Below are 19,211 nucleotides of genomic sequence, written 5' to 3' on the forward strand. Positions count from 1 at the left end.
TGTAACTCAAGTTCACTACCAAAGCATAAACATGTCCTGTAAGTGCCTCTGAGATATTTGATAATTTGCTTCACTGCTATCCAATGTTCTTTTCTTATATTAGAGAGAAATTATCTGGCCTTGTACAAACCATTGCATACATCAAATTGCCAACTGTAAAGTATAAGAATTCCTCTTATCTATTGCTTCTTTTTGTCACTTGTATGACAATGCTTGGAACTATACTTGAAATGGTCTATAAGTAGAGGACAAACAAATTTTGCTTTGCCCATATTAAATCTTTAAAAAATCCTTTCAAAATATGGTTCTTGAGATAACTACAACTCCTCGATTTTTTTTTGTGATGGGAAATCTTCATGCCAAGATTCTATTTTGCCAATCTTAAGTTCTTTAATGCGAAAAACATTCTAAGCTCTTTATTCAGTGTATCAATTTTATTAGCATCCTAACCAACAATAAACATGTCATCAACATAAAGTAAAAGAATGATAAAGTCATTATAACCAAACTTCTTTATAAAAACACAATGGTTGCACACAATTTGATTGAAACCATGATTTTCTATAAAATAATCAAGCTTCTTGTACTACTGTTGGTGCCTATTTCAGCCTATACAAACTTTTCTTTTAACTTGAACTTTTCAGGTTGCTCCATTTATATTTCCTACTCTAAGCCACCGTGTAAGAAGGATGTCTTTACATCGAGTTGTTCAATCTCTAATTTCAAGCTAGCTATTAATCTCACAACAACTCAATATACGACATCTTTGTACGAGAGAAAATATTTCTTCAAAATTAGCACAGTTTTTCTAACTGAAACCCTTTACAACCAATCTAGCGTTATGCTGTTATTGTAAGTTATTTTCAGTCTTCAAACTATAAACCTATTTGTTCTTTAGTGCCCTTTTTCTCTTAGAAAGTTTATTAGATTATAAGTGTGGTTCTCATTCAAGGATTTCATCTTGCAGGTCTTTAACCCATTCATTTTTACACTAATGAGATATAAGTTCTTCAAAACATTCTGGCTCCCCCCATATGTAAGCATCACATAATCATATGGTGGATATCTAGTGGAAGGTCACCGTTCTCTGATGGATCTCCTTAATTCTAGTTTAACTGGTGGTACAAGTTGTTTTGAATGTGCTTGCTCAATTGGTTCTATTGGATCATCATTATTGTCCTCTTCAGCTCGCCCTTGATCATCGGTTACTATAGGTAGATAGAGATGGCGGCACGACCTGCCAAACCAAGGCCCACTAGGGCCCATGGGCCAGCACAACATAGCCCACTAAGTGAATGGGTCGTGTCGTGCTATGCCTAAATTTATTTTTGTCCTGTCATGACGCATGGGACAAGTCCAAGTGTGTTGTGCTTAGGCTGTACCCAAAAAGAGCCTGCCAACTTTTTTTTTGCAAGTCCACATGCCTACGCGTGCTTTTTCAAGTTCATCAGCCTATGCACTAATAACAATAATAATGATAATGATAATGATGATGATGATGATGAAGAAATCATGATCATCATGATCATCATCATCATCATCATTGTCATCATCTTATAATAATGACAACAACAATTATTATTATTATTATTATTATTGAGGGAACTATTAACATTTCATTATTAGTTTATCACAATTTCACAACTATATATTTAATTTCACAATAACCCACTATAATACAACAATGCATAAATTTAATTCCAAATATCATAGTAATGATTAACAAAATTAAAATTATAATCCTGAAATAACAATCACAAGAAATCACAACTATGAGATATAAATTATAACAAGTCACAAATTACAACTACAAAATACTGATTATGACAATTCAACAGATCACAACTACGAAAATATGAAATATTGATTATTAAGCATGAACTAACGTTTATTAATCACAATTATAGATACGGTAAATGAGCAAGATTAATTCTATACTGGTCTCAGTGTTGAGCCAAACTATTTGACACGTGTCGACGTAAACCCTCTATGCCATGGACTTTTGAATAAGTAACTTCTCGATGACAATAGTTACACTCGAAGATCATCCATTTGTAGGGATGATGTGAACCATTATCTACTATTTGCTCCCTTATTGAAATAAAATTTTGAAAACTTCATTTAAATGATGGGTTTTGGATTAATTTAGCCTTGCATTGTTGTTTTGTTGAGGTCTAACTACATGGACACCATGTTTTTTAGAGTGTTGAGTTCTTTTGCATTCATATTATATTCTTGAGAATCCATGGTGATTTTAGTTTTTGGAATATTGAAAAGTTTGAGGAAAAAAATAAGGAACAAGAAGAATTGTGAATTGGCGTGTATATATAATTATTAGGTAGTGGTAAAAAGAAAAAAAATGCTTTTATTACTTTGGTAGGACGGAGTAGTCAAGTAAGTAGAAAATATTAAGTAAAATATAAATACTTGTGTTAGGAATGAGTGAATCTTGTGATCTTGATTTTTTTGAAGTCGTGGAGTCGTAGAGGCAAGTGTGTGGTTGGTAGGAAAACGTTATTAGATTATTTAAAAAATAAATGAAAAAATTAAAAGAAATGAAGAACATTTCTTGAAAAAATATTAAAAGAAATGAAGACAATTGCATTGTTGACATGTTTGTCTAAGCTCAAAATCAAAACTGAAAAAGTATCACACAAGCTGATAAAAAAGTGTTGAATTATGATTTGACATTTGACTACAACCTACACACAAGCTGACAAGCACAAATGCACAATGCTTAGTATTTTCTATTATTTAAATATCATTGTTGGTAACTTTCACAATTTTCAAATTTTAAATTGATTGCACTGCACACAATTTTTAAATTTCATAGTTAGAATAGCAAAATTGATATGACTACTCAATTTTACTGCACGGGTGCACAAAAATGCCACCACTAGTCCTATACTACCACCAAACGACCAAGAACATCAATTGTTTAGTTATGTTTTAGTTTGGAAAAACATCTAAATAAAAAAAGGTGAAATGGCGGATGCAGCAGTATGCAAATTTTGTCAAGTTGTTTTAAGTGCCAAAAGTAAAGGTGGAATCGGACATCTCAAGTAACATACGAAAACTTGCCAGGTAAAACACGAACCACGATATCCAACACAAACCCAAATTTCACAATATGGTTCTGGACCTTCCAATACTATAACATCATTCAGATATTCACCACAAAGCATGAGAGATGCATTAGCTAGGTATATTGTTATATAGAGCAACCTTTACTTTTTTTTAGAAGATGAACATTTGATAAATTTTCTACAAAAATAAATTTAGCCTCAACTTTAGAAAGTGCCTAGAAATACACTAAAACATGATTTAGCCAAAACTTTTCATGACATAAAAAAATTCTTGATTAATACTTTTATCAATTTTAATGGTGTTATTTCAATTTCTTCTGATTGTTGGACTAGTATTTATATAGTTGGTTATTTTTGTTTGAATTCGCATTCTATACATGAGATTAATGGCAAATGGAGGTTGGAAAAAAATGTTTGCATTTCATGAATTAGAATATCGTCATACTGGTTCAGTAATTTACTCCACCATAATGTCTGTTTTAGAAGAATATGAAATTATTGATAAATTATTTAGCATATCATTTGATAATACATTAGCCAATACAACTTAAATTGATATGTTTTTGCAGAATATTTCTACTCTCACACCACCACATAGCTCAAATTTTTTTTTATGTGAGATTTGTATGTCATATTATTAATTTAATTATTCAAGCTGATATGACCCATATGAATTATTATTTAGAACAAAATTAGAGCAGCCATTTTATATATTAGAGCACCTTTAAGATGTAAATGGTTTTTATCGACATTGAAAACTTTTGATTAAAAAAGAGGAGATTCAACATTGACATGAAAGTTCATTAGATTCTACATATTTGATGTTGCTCTCTTGTCAAAACTATTTTGAAGTAATTTCTAGTTTTTACAATAAGAGAATGAAGGATGAAGATCATCATATCGCTAATTATGATTGGAATACTGCATTTAAATTTATGGATTTTTTAAGGTATTTTATGAGGCTACTCTTGCATGTTTTACTATTTATGAGCCTACTTCAAGTAGAGTGTTAATCTACATGTATAATATGAGTTATGCTTTTAAGACTTTTAGATAGAATATTATATTTGAAAATATTTATGATGATAGGGAGGCAATTTTCTAAAAATATTGGAAAGATATTCCCGATCTATTTATATTTACACTAGTGTTGGATCTTACAATCACGGAAGTTGGTGCAAAACTTTTAGTTGAGGGTATTATTGAAAATAAATTCTGATACAATTATGTCCTTTATGCATGAACGTTTTAATTTTTATCAAAATAATTTCGGATCAAGAAATACATATTATAATGTTCAACAAGCATCGACTTCTCATAGAAATCTAGCGCACATTTTGTTGCTCAAAAGTAAAGGTATTGCTTCTAGTATTGATATTAATCATAATGAATTGCAAATGTATTGTTTTTCCATTCCTGAAGATTTAGTAACTCTTTCACAATTGTAAATTTTGATATTGTAGAATTTTAGATGGGTCAGACATATTTTTTCCCATTATTATCCATTATGGCATGTGATCTACTAACCCCTCCAGCTTCAACTGTAGCATCAGAGTCAGCTTTTAGTGTAGGTGGTAGAATTCTAGATGAACGTCGGTCAAAATTGTCATAAGAGACATTAAACTCTTTGATGTGTTTGAAAGATTGGGAAGATGCTGAAAGCTAAGTGTAACAAGATTGGTAAAATGCTTTAATGAAACAAATTGAGAGTTTGGATGTTAATCAAGAGGAAGTACATCTAGATTATGCAGAGTAGTGAACATTGAAATCACCTCTAGAGACTAGGGTCCTTCTTTCCTTTTAACTTTTTGGAACAAATTTTACTAGTGGAAAGGTTGTGAATTTGCAAATGATAGGTAATTGAGCAGGTGCCAACCTAGTTGGAATGTACTGTTAATTGTAGTGATGCGAATTACACCTAATTTTATTTGAACTACTAAAATATTGTAATTGCACTTGAACTCTATTGAATGAAAATGCAACTTTTAATTTATAATAAAAAAATATTTCATTCATAATTTTATTTTTGTGTATAAATATGAAAAATGATTTCATTCACAAATGAAAAATGTCTCCTTTAACTAAGTTATGATTTCATAAATGGAATATTAATATTGTAAAATTTTAGATTTATCATTTATAAAATCATGATATTTATAATTTTATTTCTTAAAATCATGATATCATTTATTCATTTAATAAATTATAAACGTAAAACAATTAGAATATTTTTTAACTACGACTTAAATTAATTTTTAAAAGCCTATGCTAATAAAATATATTAAAATTTTTAATTTCAAGATATTTATAAAATCATAACATTTTATATTTACTTTTCATTAAAAAAATTTTACTTTGATATACTTTGACCCACGTGCTATTGATGGCCCATGAGTCGTGTGCTAGCCCATCAATGAAGCGTGCTTATTTCATGCCTTTTCGCGTATCGTGTTTTGATCCATCTCTAATCGTGTTGTGCTTTTAAGGCCCATGCACTTAAAATTCTAAGCTCGGCCCAGCCCACGTGCGTGCCATATCATGCCACCTGTCGCCTGTTGAGTGCTAGAAAATGTATATTTATAAAAGAGAAAATCGTTAGTTTACATTTCAAGTCTTACTAACACCTTTACTTTTATGTATTTAAGATTCTTGTGATTTAATTACGTGTGTTTTATTTTAATTAAGTATTTTATGTATTTTAGGGGCATCGTTGTCATTTCACAATTAATAAGAAATCATACGGTAAAACAGACATCACTTTTGAACTCAGGACAGTCGAAAACCTTAGGAGGAGTATAAAAGGAAAAATATTACTGTTCACATGTACGACACGATTCACATGTACGATACTGTCCATGATACTGTTCACGACACTATTCACACATACGGAATGATGACGTGGCATTGACCGATGATGTGGCATTGACTGATGAGGTGTCACGATTCTATTGGACAAAATTTATATACACTGTTGATCGGTGATGTGACAGCATGTTAGTGAACCAAAAATCGCGTGTACGGTACATGCATATACACAGGATTATTTTCAACCAAACCGCGTCACTGTTCAAGCCGGTTGACTGTTCAAACTGCGTGCTTAAACCGTGTCACTGTTCAAACTGCGTGGTCAAACCGCGTACTATTGACTGATGACGTGGCACAATCCTGAGCGTCCAAACTATTTTTAATCTGATGGCCATGATTTATTCAATGTATCTATAAAAAGGGGGCCTCCCCTCCCCCTAATTTGATACTTTTGAATCCATTTTTGGGCTCCATTTTTTATAATTCCTTCTTCATCTTGTACTTTCTACGTATTTTAATAAATTTCTATTTTGCCCCTAGTTCAATTATGAGTAGCTAATTTTCTTTCAAGCTTGGGTTGAAGGTGAAGTCTTAACATATGTCATGGGCTTTATTTGGTAAATTTACTTTCTCTTCCCCTCTAGTTTTTGTGGATGTTTTGACTTTTCGTCGACAAATAATAATAATCTTGTCTAGATACCGCCCTGGTTTTATCGGCTCCCTAGTACAAGGTTATTATTATTTGGCACGATAAGTCCTTAGCACCATATTGATTAGAGTGTGGTTCATGAGGCGTGGATTCCTCCCTCATGATTTAATTGGCACTAATAAGGAATATTTAGCCCATGGTGCATGTTGATACGGATTCATATACACAAGTGCCGCATTTCAATAGAATTTGCTTCAATTTATTCTCGCCATTTTAATTCAAATTTTAGGATAATCTAATTACTTTCACCCCAAATCCAACCACCCATTTAGAAAATTAATTCTACACATAATTAAAATTCACCTCGTCGTGGGATCAACACTCGTCACCATTGATCTATACTACAATAGATTCGTGCACTTCCGAGTTCAATAAAATTTGCACAACAAGTTTTTGGCGCCGTTGCTGGGGAGGTAAGTTATTTTAATTTGTAGAATTAATTTTTGTAAAAAATTTCTTTTAGTTATTTTTCTTGTAATTTTTTTAATTTAAAAAAAAGCGAATTTACATTTTGAGGTAAGAATTTTTTTTTCTCTTCTTTAAAGTTCTGTAATTTAATTTTCAAGTTATTTTTCTTTGTAATTTTAATTTTTAGTAAATTTATTTCACGTATTTTTTTAGTATGTTTTTATAGTAAGATTGTAATAGCACGATAAGGTTAGTACCGTAATTTTTTCTTCTTCTTTATTTTTATTTTTTTGTTCTCATTTATTTTGTGTTCTTTGCATCCATGGTCGAAGGTCATTATTGCCTAATCTTGAGCCTATAGACCTTAAACTTGAAAAAATATTGGGCACACACAAACACATTAAATATAAAAGTGAAATAGATTTGCAACAACAACCACCACAGGAGAGGCCATTTAAGGACTATTTCAGTCCTTTAGCTAATTTGAGCACATTGTTGGTGTATAAATACTAATGCTATTAGTGTCAATGTGCAAGCGTACACAACAAGTAATAAAGTGATTAGTATTCAAGATCGTCTCCACAAGGATTGATGTTATCAGATTTGCTACAGCAATCTTAGCAGTGCAGATTTTGTGCTAAAATAAAATAAACAATTAATGAAACTTATGTACTAATTAAAATAAAAACGCAATAAATAAATGCAACAAAGTAAACTATCACGTCAAGCTCAAGGATAAAACTAATGGGAGTATATAGTAGTTGAGTGAATAAACTCTCTTAATGGTATTGACTATTTTTTTAATGTTTGGCTTGGTTGCTGCAACATCTGCTATAGCACTGGGCAGAATCCTTATGTATCATCAGCCGTCGCATGTTGGATATCTTATATCTATATGCAACCTAGCAGTGATCAATTGTTATGCCAACATAAGATATAGCATTACACGCTTAGGTTCTATTTACCCTACAAGGTGAATCTCTATGTTTAGTTCATCACTAATCTTAAATCAAGCATGGCCCTTTTGGGACTCAAGTAAAACTCAATCCGGGAAACTCAATTTAAGATCAAGTATTGTTCTAATATGTTCCATTAAGATAGGCCATTTTACTGCTCTATCCTAACTTGTATCATTAAATGGGTGATCAACCGAAATAATGAATAAAATAAATACTATCAAAACAAATTGCTACAGCAAACATGCAGCAACACATATATTCAGTCAATAAATCAAAATAAATTTAGTTCATGGCTTGTAAAAGAAAAATAAAAAACAAAGTTTCAGCCATGAAACACATCCCCATAAATAAATAGGAAACGAGAAAGCAAGAGGAGAATAAGAAAGATTGAGCTCCCAATTGATTTCTGCCAATTCTCCTCTTGTGCAGCCCTTAATCTCTCTCTTGAATCTTGTTTTTCTTTTGTTTCTTTGTGTTTTTCTCCTTTGATGACGGCTCCTCTTTTCCTTATGATGTGTGCTTCTTTTATAGTTGAAAATTAGGGTAAACGGAACCCTAGGGCGCACATAAGTCAGATTAGGAAACTGAAGATCGCAATTCTACAGTTATCCCACGCAGAATTTTCTCTGTCGTTGTTCCAGGATTGCTACAGCAATGGTTGCTACAGCAACGGCTACAGCAACTGCACTGTTTCAGATTTGTTTCAATTCTTTTATAGTCATGTTATTCCTCCTTTTTTGCCAGCCTATTGCATAGCATTCCTTCCATGAATTATAAGCTTCTGGAAACCTACAATTATGCACACAATTTGAGCACAAATTACTTTAAATCGAGTAAAACATATTAAGATTGACTAAAATGATTATTTATGCAAAATGTAACAAAAATGCAATAGAAATACATAATTTACTCTCTTAGTAGTCTTGATTTAAGTCTAGAATTGCCATAATAACTCTCATTTCATAGAGTTATCACACCCCCAAACTTAAACCGTTACTTGTCCTCAAGTAATGACAACAACACTCACTCTGTAATCACACAATCATGCAATAAATAACTTAACTCTGTCATCAAATTTGCAAGGATTCTTCCACCCTCATATCACACTCTTAATCATACAAAATTACCATAGTAGTTCAGTTCTAGACTTAGGCTTCATTGTGTCCAAAGTGTGTATGTGCCACTTTGATCAAATTCCAGAGGTGCTACAACATTGCACAAACTTTGTATACAATTCAGAGGTAGAACACAAATATATTCACATATGGGGCAGTAGAACTCACAATTATATTCAAACTGTGCTACAACAATAATTTTTTTTTCTTCAGTTAAACCCTTCAATGCAACATTGAGCTTTCATGTGAATGCCTATCACTTGTAATGACGACACCCAATTACTCACTCAAAGTACATGTTAAAGTTGCTGCAGCAACACATCCAGGATGTTATATCTAGGTCATACATTTGGACGCCTTTGACTCAAGGCTGAACATGGGGCTCATGAACATACCAGGTTACTCAGTATCCTAGGTAGTGGACCTCTCTATCATCCTTTTTTTTTGCTTTTCTTCTTTTTTTTCTCTTTTTTTTATAATTACTGTAGCACTGCTCGTAGCTCGTGTTGCCTTTGGACTCAAGTTTGCATATGGGGTGCATAATCAACCCTGGTTACTCAGTAACTTAAACCATTGGAGCAGAATTTATTTCATAACAGGCACAGTCCAACAAAAATTTTCCCCCAAACTTGAGATATTTTCTATTCTTTTTTTTTTTCTAGCTCTGCTACAACATTCTCATAAAACTCAACCAAAGTCTAAGTGTCAGGATAGAATTTCAACCTTCATCTATAACTATCTATACTTTGCATTCTCATAAATACTGAATAAAACTCAATTTATCTTCATTAGGTTTTCAAATCTATACACAAATATTAGATAACAGAGCTTCACACAACACACAACACAAACATAAACACATGCACTCAAAAACACAACCCCCCCAAACTTGAGTGGTGTTGTGTCTTCGCAAGCATACAAAACAAAACCACATAAACCAGACATGCATACACTAAATAAAAGGACATGTAGAATGAATTAGAAAATTAAAACTAAATGAAAGAAAGAAAAGTTTTACAGAAAGAAGTACAATAAACTAGCAGGTATGGGGGTACTCCTCTGTTGCTGGAAGCACTGCTGCAGCATAGGCTGTAAAGGGTCACTTCTTCTTTGATCCACTTCTCAAACGCTCCTTATCATAAAATCTAATCAATCCATTTGCTGTTGTAAAAGCAAGAATGACTATGTTGTTTGAGAATCTTCTGTTATGTCATGCTGTAAGTGATGCTGCAGCAATTCCCTCCTGCTCTTTTTGCCCACATTTGTTTTTACTTGCTGCAATGTAACATAAAGACATAAAAAAAAATTAGATGCACACTTAAAATAACGAAAAGACAAATTAAATAATTTAAAAGCTAAATTCAATGCCATAAAAACTTGAAACAACTTCCCTTATTGGGTTGCCTCCCAATTAGCGCTTGATTTTAGGTCTTTCAGCATGACCTTTCTTGTTTCCTCAACTTGGATCCTTCAAGAACCGATCATTTTTTAGGCTGTTCATATCATCTCCTATATAGTGCTTCACTCTTGGCCCATTAACCTTGAATTCTTGTTGGTCTGGTGTGAGTTCCCTTTGCTGGATTTGCTCGTCAATTCTGAAGAGTTGCTTCTCCCCTGACCATGCTATGTTAGCTACTTCATGATCTTTATCATCAAGTTCTTCAAATGTTACAACATTGATTTCTTCCTTACTGTAGCAACTGTGTAATCTCTCTGCTACAACAAAGTCCACAACACTGATAAAATTACAATCTTTAATCTCATCGGGACTCTTCATGACATCCAGCACATTGAATGTAACTTGCTGGTCATTCACCCTCATGGTTAATTCTCCTTTTTGAACATCAATTAGAGTCTTTCCTGTGGCTAAGAAAGGTCTTCCTAGAATGATTGACACTTCTTTGTCTGCCTCAAAGTCTAGCACAATGAAATCCACCCGAAAAATAAATTTATCCACCTTCACCAACCCATCTTCAATCTTTCCTTTTGGATATGCATGAGATTTTTCAGCAAGTTGTAAAGTCACTGTTGTTGGTCTACATTCACCAACTCCTAATTGCTTAAACACTGATAAAGGCATGAGATTGATGCTAGCCCCCAAATCACAAAGCGCTTTGCCACTGTATTTAGTGCCTATGGAGCAAGGGATCGTGAAGCTTCTTGGATCCTTCATCTTCTGCGGTATCTTACTCTGAAGCATTCGGCTACACTCTTGTGTTAGAGCAACTGTCTCAAATTCTCCAAGTCTTCTTTTCTTTGTCAAGATATCTTTCAAAAATTTCGCATAATTTGGCATTTGCTCCAGAGCTTCCACAAAATGAATATTGATATGTAGTTGTTTCAGCACTCCCAAGATTTTGCTGAACTGCTTATCTTGTTGCTGCTTCTGAAATCTTTGAGGGAAGGGTGATGGGTGTCTAAACTGCTGTGCTACAGCAGGTTGTGCAGACTGTTTCTCTGTTGCTTTACTCGGTTCTGTTGATGTTAATGTTGTAGCTGCCTCACCACTAGGTGCTGGATCATAACTTTCTGCAGATGTTGTAGTAGAACTGTATCGATTTACATTTTGAAAAGTGAAAAATTGTTACTCATTCTCTACTTGTGTGTCTTCTTTGCCTTTGTTGGACTCAATTCTTCTTTTTGGTACACCAATTGAACTATCAATATCCTTTCCAGATCTCAAGTTAATCACTTTGCAGTGCTCTTTCCCTTCTCTTCTTGGGTCCTCTGTGTTGCTGGGTAAACTGCCTTGAGGTCTGTTGCTTAATGTTGTAGCAAGCTGTCCAATTTGATTTTCCAAGTTTCTCAAAGATGCAGCATGACTTTGGACAATTGTTTCCTTCATCACAATATAATCCTTAATCAAAGCTTCAAAGGAGCTAAGTTGATAATTGTTGATGTTTCTTTGCTCTTGATTTTGCTGATAAAATCCACTAGGTTGAGCAAGTCTGTTCTGTCCACTGAATGCTGCAGCAGGCTGATTCTGATTACTCCATGAAAAGTTCGGGTGATGTCTCCATCCAGGGTTGTAAGTGTTTGAATATGGATTGTCCTAGTTCTGTCTATTGAAGCTGCCCACATAATTGACTGAAGTTGGATTCCCAGGATAATTGTCGAATAAATGCCCTTCTCCACAATAAACGCAAGACACATCAGAAATTTCGTTAACAGTTGCTGGAGCAGTAGTCATTGCCTTTACCATCTTTGTTAATAAAGCTACTTGGGCTGATAATGCTGTCAATGCATCTACGTTATGGACTCTTGTTGTTCCTCTTGCTGCAGCTTGTCTGGTTGATGGCCACTGATAGTTATTGTTGGCTATTTTCTCCAAAAATTTCATAAGCCTCATTGTAAGACTTAGATAACAAGGCCCCATTTGTTGAAGCGTCCACCATCAATCTAGTGCTTGGGTTGAGACCATTATAGAAAGTTTCCAACTGTATGCAACAAGGAATACCATGATGAGGACATTTTCTGAGTAACTCCTTAAATCTCTCACATGCATCACACAAGCTCTCATCTTCAAGTTGATGGAAAGATGTGATCTCGTTCCTCAACTTTGTATTCTTGGTCGGCGGGAAGTATTTCATCAAAAATTTGTCAGCCAAAAATTCCATGTAGTGATAGAATCTGGTGGTAGAGAATTCAACCATGCTCTTGCTCGATCTCTCAAAGAAATCGAAAAAAGTCTGAGTCTCAATGCTTCTTGCGATGCTCCAGCAATCTTGAAAGCATCACTTACTTCCAAAAATAACTTAAGGTGTAGATGAGGATCTTCGGATGGAAAACCATTAAATTGCCCCACTGTTTGAAGGATCTGAAACATCACTGGTTTGAGTTTAAAATTGTCAGCTTGAACGTCGGGTCTAACTATTCCCGGACGTATGGCTTGAGGAGTCAACACTGTGTAGTCTCGAATGGCTCTATCTCTATCATTTGCCATGTGAATAATGTTATTGTTCCCTGGTTGCCTTTGAACACATTGTCCATTCAGACCTTCATGTACATTGACTGGTTGTATCCCCTCTCTACAGTTCAAGTTTCTCAAATCTTGCAAATCATCCATTACTACAGCAGCTTGTAATTCCCGATGCTCTCTTCTCAATCTCCTTGCAGTTCTTTCAATTTCTGGGTCAAACTGGAAGTCAACAGATTTATATTTGCGCATGCAAGGGTTGCTAGATCACCTATGTCAACAAATTAAACAAATAAAAAAAAATTAGCACCGTTAAAACTAATTTCACAAATCACAATTAACAATCAATCCCCGGTAACGGCGCAAAAAACTTGTTGGTGTATAAATACTAATGTTATTGGTGTCAATGTACAAATTGTACACAACAAGTAATAAAGTGATTAGTATTCAAGATCGTCTCCACAGGGATTGATGTTATCAGATTTGCTACAGCAATCTTAACAGTGCAGATTTTGTGCTAAAATAAAATAAACAATTAATAAAACTAATGTACTAATTAAAATAAAAACACAATAAATAAATGCAACAAAGTAAACTATCACGTCAAGCTCAATGATAAAACTAATTGGAGTATATAGTAGTTGAGTGAATAAATTCTCTTAATGGTATTGACTATTTTTCTAATGTTTGGCTCGGTTGCTGCAGCATCTGCTATAGCACTGGACAGAATCCTTATGTATCCTTAGCCGTCGCATGTTGGATATCTTATATCTATATGCAACCTAACAGTGATCAATTGTTATGCCAACATAAGATATAGCATTACACGCTTAGGTTCTATTTACCTACAAGGTGAATCCTTATGTCTAGTTCATCACTAATCTTAAATCAAGCATGACCCTTTTGGGACTCAAGTAAAACTCAATCCGGGAAACTCAATTTAAGATCAATTGTTGTTCTAAAATGTTCCACTAAGATAGGCCATTTTGCTGCTCTCTCCTAACTTGTATCATTAAATGGGTGATCAACCAAAATAATGAATAAAATAAATACTATCAAAATAAATTGCTACAGACAACATGCAGCAACACATATATTCAGTCAATAAACCATCAAGATTGTTTATCACTCAACCACAAATAAATTTAGTTCATGGTTTGTAAAAGAAAAATAAAGAACAAAGTTTCAGCTATGAAACACATCCCCATAAATAAATAAAAAATGAGAAAGCAAGAGGAGAATAAAAAAGATTGAGATCCCAATTGATTTCTGCCAATTCTCCTCTTGTGCAGCCCTTAATCTCTCTCTTGAATCTTGTTTTTCTTTTGTTTATTTGTGTTTTTCTCTTTTGATGACGGCTCCTCTTTTCCTTATGATGTATGCTTCTTTTATAGTTGAAAATTAGGGTAAACGGAACCCTAGGGCGCGCATAAGTCAGATTAGGAAATTGCAGATCGCAATTCTGCAGTTATCCCACACAGAATTTTCTCTGTCGTTGTTCCAAGATTGCTACAGCAATGGTTTCTACAGCAATGGCTACAGCAACAGCACTGTTCCAGATTTGTTTCAATTTTTTTATAGCCATGTTCTTCCTCCTTTTTTGCCAGCCTATTGCATAGCATTCATTCCATGAATTATAAGCTTCTGGAAACCTACAATTATGCACACAATTTGAGCACAAATTACTTTAAATCGAGTAAAACATATTAAGATTGACTAAAATGATTATTTATACAAAATGTAACAAAAATGCAATAGAAATACATAATTTACTCTCTAAGTAGTCTTGATTTAAGTTTAGAATTGCCATAATAACTCTCATTTCATAGAGTTATCACACATCATGCATAAGATACCCAAATGTAGCTGCTATGAGTTTTGAACTAAAACCTAGTGTGCTAAATTGTCTCCCAACATTCTATGGCCTAGAAAATGAGGACCCATATAATTAATTGAATGATTTTAATGCTGTTTCTCAAACATTTAAATATGAGAATTTTTCAGATGATGATGTTAAACTTAGACTATTCCCATTTTCTTTAAATGATAGAGCTCGTTCATGACTCAATACATTGTCTGCTAATAGCATTACATCATGGGAACAAATGGTAACAAAATTTTTTAATAAATATTTCCCAGTGCATAAAACCAATGCTATTCGCAGGGAAATTTTAGAGTTTACCCAGAGAAAAGACGAGCAGTTTTTCGAAACATAGGAGCGATTCAATAGGCTACTCTTGAAGTGTCCACATCATGGGTACGAGAAATGGCACCAATGTCAATACTTCTTGGAGGGATTATTGCCACATGTGCAAGAATGGCTAATGGCAACAAGCGGAGGAGAGCTAATGTCAAAAAGTGCATCAGAGATTTGGGAATTTTTCCAGCGACAAGCAGATAATTCCCAACAACGGAATCGATCACTCATGAATACTAAAAGAATTAAGGGAGTGAATGCGGTTCACATTGGCAAGTCAAGTTCAGGAATTAAAGAAGTCAAAGAAATGGTTGAAGGCCTTTCTCGACAAATAGCATCGTTAACGACTGCTAAATCAACAGAACCACATGACCATGACTCATACTCAGATCAAGCTAATGTCATAGGTGTAATGAGAAAACCATCAAATTACAACATATACTCCAACACAAATAACCCTGAATGGAGAGACCACCCAAAATTTTCATGGTCTTAAGGATTCCAACAGAATGGACCAGCAGCTCCAGCTCCACCAACGTAACCAATTCCTCAAATTCCTCAAGCCTCTCAGCCACCATTTAGACCATACAATCAACACCAGAATTACTCTCAAACCAAACCATGGGAGAATTCATTCTAGAAGTTTAAGAATGTTACTCACTCCATGATTGGGCAATAGAACCGCACCATTGATGAACTATGAAATGAGATGAGAGCAGACTTTAACTCACAAGCCCAATCAGTTTCAAGGCTCGAGAAGATGGGGACAGCTTGCTTCTTCAATTCAGACCTTGGCAATGACTGTTGAGAAAGATAAGTTTCCAAGTCAACTAGTGCCTAATCCTAAAGGAGTGCATGAAGTAAGTACCAGTTCACCACAGCAGCACGGAGAGGTCAAAGCTGTCATGACCTTACGAAAAGGAAAAGAAGTCAACAACAAAGTGGAGATACCAGTGATAAAAATAAATTAAATTGTACCTGTAAATACTGAGGACTTACCATCGGAAGAGAAAGAAGAAACCAACCCACGAGAATATGTTCCCAAAGCTCCATTTCCTCAGAGGTTAGCTAAAGGAAAGAAAGGAAAATCCACAGGTGAGATTCTTGAAATCTTCAAATAGGTAAGTGTTAACATCCTTTTACTTGATGCTATAAAACAAGTTTCATCTTATGCCAAATTTCTTAAAGACCTTTGTACTATAAAGAGAAAATTTCATATTCAAAAGAAGGTCTTTTTAACAGAAAACGTTAGTTCTATACTTAAACACAAAATTTCTCTAAAATGCAAAGACCCAGGCTCCCCCACTATCTCATGTAGTATAGGAAACCACACAATTGAGAATGCTTTGTTGGATTTAGCAGTTAGTATAAATATGTTGCCTTATTCAGTATTCGTGAAACTTAGACTGGGTGAATTACATCCAACTTCAGTGGTATTGTAGATGATGTGCTTATCCAGGTAGACAAGTTTTATTTTCCTGTTGATTTCATTGTAATTAACACTCAACCAATCCATGATTCAAGGAAGCACATCCCCATTATCCTAGGCCGACCTTTCTTGGCAACTGCCGATACTCACATTCAATGCAGAACTTGAAATGTATAGTTGTCCTTCGGCAACATGACTATGGAGCTAAACATCTTCAACATTGCCAAACAACCTCACAATGCAGATGATGAAATTGTTGATGTGGATTTAATAGAAGCATTAGTTGATAATATTTTTCTTTCAAACTTTAGTGATGACCCTTTACAAACATGCTTAACTCACTTTGGTTTGGATTTTGATATTGACAGATCAGTCGATGAGGTCAACGCCCTACTTGACTCAGCACCATCCATGGACATTAATAAATGGAAGTCAAGAGTTGAACAACTAGCACCATCAGAGAAGAAACTCATTCCATCATTAGAATCACCACCGAAACTCGAGCTCAAACCATTACCCAACACTATGGAATATACATTTTTGGGAGAAGAAAGTACTCTACCGGTAATCATCTTATCATCCCTAAATGACGAACAAAAAGGTAAGTTGTTGGATGTTCTAAAAGAGCACAAAGGAACATTAGGATGGACCATAGCAGACATCAAAGGTATAAACCCAATAGACTGCATGCATTACATTCACCTTGATGAAAATGCTAAACCTACTAGGGAAATGCAACGTCGGTTAAATCCTAACATGAAAGAAGTTGTTAAAATTGAAGTCCTTAAGTTATTAGATGTAGGTATCATTTACCTCATTTCTGGTAGCCCATGATGCATGTTGATACGAATCCAGATACCCAAGTACGTCATTTCAATAGATTTCTCTTCAATTTATTCTCGCCATTGCAAGTCCAATTTTAGAATTTATTATCGCTATTTCAATTCCAATTTTAGAATAATTTAAATCACTTCCACCACAATTCCAACCACCCATTTACAAAATTAATTCTATATATAATTAAAATCCACCTCCTCGTGGGATCGACACTCGTCACTATTAGTCTATACTACAATAGATTCGTGCGCTTGCCAGTACATTAAAATTTGCACAACAAGTTTTTGGCGCCGTCGCCGGGGAGGTAAGTAATTTTAATTCATAGAATTAATTTTTGTGAATAATTTCTTTTATTTCTTTTATTGTATTTTTTATTAAAAAAAATTGAATCCGCATTTAGAGGTTAGTAATTTCTTTTCTTTTTCTCTTCTTTAAATTTCTATAATTTAATTTTCAAGTTATTTTTTTTCTTTGTAATTTTTGTTTATCTTACTAATTCTTTTTAGTTAATTTATTTCATGTATTTGTTTTTGTGTATTTTTATAGAAAGTTTGTAATAGCGCAATAAGGTTAGTATCGTAATTTCTCTCTCTTCTTTATTTTTATTTATTTTGTTCCCATCTTTATTTTTTATTTTATTTGTTTTGCATGCATGGTCGAAGGTCATTATTACCCAATCTTGAACCTATAGACCTTGAACTTGAGAAAACACTTCGCACACACAAACAAGTAAAAAATAAAATGGATTTGCAACCACAGGAGAGGCCATTTAAAGATTATTTCAGTCCTTTAGGAAATTTGAGCACATCATGTATAAGATACCCAAATGTAGCTGCTAGGAGGTTTGAATTAAAACCTAGTGCGCTAAATTGTCTCCCCACATTTTATGGCCTAGAAAATGAAGATCCATATAATCATCTGAATAATTTTCATACCATTTGTCAAACTTTTAAATATGAAAATTTTTCAGACGATGATGTTAAACTCAGATTATTCTCATTTTCTTTAAAGGATAGAGCTCGTTCATGGCTTAATACATTGCCTGCCAATAACATTTCATCATGGGAACAAATGGTAACTAAATTTTTGAATAAATATTTCCCAGTGCATAAAACCAATGCTATTCGCAGGGAAATCTCAGAGTTTACCCAGAGAGAGGACGAGCAATTTTTTGAAACATGGGAGCAATTTAATGGGCTACTCTTGAAGTGTCCACATCATGGGTACGAGAAATGGCACCAATGCCAATACTTTTTGGAGGGATTACTACCAAATGTGCAAGAATGGCTAATGGCAACAAGTGGAGGAGAGCTAATGTCAAAAAGTGCATCAGAGATTTGGGAATTCTTCCAGCGACAAGCGGATAATTCCCAACAACGGAGTCGATCATTCAGGAATACTAGAAGAATTAAGGGAGTAAATGAGGTTCACATTGGCGAGTCAACTTCAGGAATCAAAGAATTCAAGGAGATGGTTGAAGGTCTTGCTCGACAAATAGCATCGTTATCGACTGCTAAATCAACAGAACCACATAACCCTGACTCATACTCCGATCAAGCCAATGTCATAGGTGTAATGAGAAAGCCATCAAATTACAACCCATACTCCAACACATATAGCCCTGGATGGAGAGACCACCCCAATTTTTCATGGTCTCAAGGATTCCAACAGAATGGACCAGCAGCTCCAGCTCCACCAATTCCTTAAATTCCTCAAGCCTCTTAGCCACCATTCAGACCATACAATCAAA

The 19,211-nt window shown here is 34.2% G+C and overlaps 2 non-coding genes across 2 annotated transcripts; one reads left to right on the forward strand and one right to left on the reverse strand.

The window, feature by feature from the left end:
* Nucleotides 1–12,535: 12,535 nt before the first annotated feature.
* Nucleotides 12,536–12,642, forward strand: LOC112096616. The gene has a single exon (XR_002904514.1). It is a non-coding gene; the product is annotated as a small nucleolar RNA R71 (small nucleolar RNA).
* A 5,941-nt stretch (nucleotides 12,643–18,583) lies between these two features.
* Nucleotides 18,584–18,687, reverse strand: LOC112096571. The gene has a single exon (XR_002904472.1). It is a non-coding gene; the product is annotated as a small nucleolar RNA R71 (small nucleolar RNA).
* Between the last annotated feature and the right edge of the window lie 524 nt (nucleotides 18,688–19,211).

This window comes from Citrus clementina, unplaced genomic scaffold (genome assembly GCF_000493195.1).
Source record: "Citrus clementina cultivar Clemenules unplaced genomic scaffold, Citrus_clementina_v1.0 scaffold_8, whole genome shotgun sequence".
Lineage (NCBI taxonomy): Eukaryota > Viridiplantae > Streptophyta > Magnoliopsida > Sapindales > Rutaceae > Citrus > Citrus x clementina.